The sequence below is a fragment of the Mauremys reevesii genome, linkage group 2 (assembly GCF_016161935.1).
Source record: "Mauremys reevesii isolate NIE-2019 linkage group 2, ASM1616193v1, whole genome shotgun sequence".
Taxonomy (NCBI): Eukaryota; Metazoa; Chordata; order Testudines; family Geoemydidae; genus Mauremys; species Mauremys reevesii.
In genome coordinates, this window is record NC_052624.1 from 114875149 (window position 1) to 114877068 (window position 1920).

Sequence of the window (1920 nt, forward strand, 5' to 3'; positions counted from 1 at the left end):
ATCAACCATTCACTTTGCAGTATAGACTTTGAGTCATTTAGGTGCTTTTGCAAATTTTGTCCATGGGGATTATGTACCACTCGGCTCCAGTATCTCTTAAAATTCACTTTCCAGACAATTATTTCAAAACCCATCCTTTTTAAATTTGGCTTGGTAAATTTATTAAGAGACCCAATAAAGAACTCTGCTCTTGAAAGATCTTCAGGTCCCCTAGCTGTGTGTTCATGAATGTATTTTACTTCTGTATTTCTTTGCAATTTGGGCTGAAAGCAAACACTTTTGCAAAATGGTTTCTTGTATTGCATGTATGACATGTGTTATGCATCTGTGTGTCACACTATGATTGCAATAAATATGAAGGCAAACAAACCTGGCCTGCTGTTTGTTTATCTTTGTATTTTGTCTTAATGCTTTGGTATGCATTCACTTCAGTTCTTTTCTGCTTGTTAACACTTTCATTCAAGAAGCACAGTTTTCACTAGCCCTGCAAATATCCACTGTTCTTCTTGCAAAAACCTTGCTGAGTGTCAGGATGCTTTTATTTTATCATTATTAATATACATTATCTTTCCATACAAGTATTAACAATTCTTATTCATAATCTATTTTTTCCCTATCTTTAAGAGCCCCATTGTGTTTGGTCAACCTCTTATTATCTATGTATTTATTTGGCTCAAATTCCAGAAATGGTAATCATACAGTATAAAAAAAACCTGATGGAAGGCTGTCTGTTAGTTTTTCCATTGTAAGGATTTCCCATAGTTTATTTCTCCATGCCACTAATGTTGACAGGAGGGGGGTCTGTCCTTTTCCAAAAAAAAGGTTCTCACACATCTGGCTGCTAGCAGTAACTGTGTTCTCAGTGGGTTCTGTTGATTATCAGTCACACCATAAAGAATTTGTCCATTTGTTAATGGTTCAAATTCACACAATTTAGCTTTATTACATGATTGTGAAATATAATGGTGTCACCGTGCCTCAGTGTGTCACAACTGAGAATACTAAATTTGGGACAAACTCCTGAGAAGGAGGGTAGACACACCCCAAAACTGGTGGTTATTCTTCTATAAGATATACCAAACCAGCAACAAAAGTAAACTTCTGTCTCACCACACTGGCTAACAAGAAGTTAGAAAAGCAGTTTCCTTAGGTATTCCAGACTTGGATTCAACACCCAGAAACTGGACTTAATGATGGGTGGTTATTTAAAACCAATTTCATCAAACAAAAGGGTTCTTCTGATCCCAAAGGACCAGCCACATACCCAAGTCAATATATAAATCAGATCTTACTAAAGGATTGGAAACAGCGTGATTATTGGGTATCTAATATCTACAGGTTTATTTATAAAAAAGAAAGCAAGAGGTGAGAGTTAATTGGTTAAAGGAATCAAATACATACAATAATTGCAACATTATTGGATCAGGCTTGAAGCAGTGATGAAATAAACCACTGGCTTGTTAAGTCTCTGGTTGCTTACAAATCATTGGAAGGTCCTCACTTCCTTGATTAGAATGCTCCCATTAGTATAAGTCCATAGTCCAGAGATCAGAGCAGGAAAGAGGCAAAATGGAGATGTTTCAAGAGCCTTTTATTGCTTCTGTCATGTGGAGGGAAACCCATTGTTTCAAGCAAAGCCGTCAGAATAGTTAGTGGAAAAGTACAGGCACAAAATGGAGTTTGGGGTCACATGATCTAGTCACATGCCCTTGCATGCTTCGCTGAGGCATAGGAGGGGCCATTACCCATACAGGCAAGTCTCATCTTACGCGGTGGTTCCGTTCCGCGGTTAGCGCGTAAAGTGAAAACCGCGTATAGTTAAAATTACATTGAGTTGAATGGCGGGCGGAATCGCCCACACTACAGAAACAGTATTTAAATTGTTATTTTTCTCTTTTTTTGTGTTTTGTTTTTGCCAAC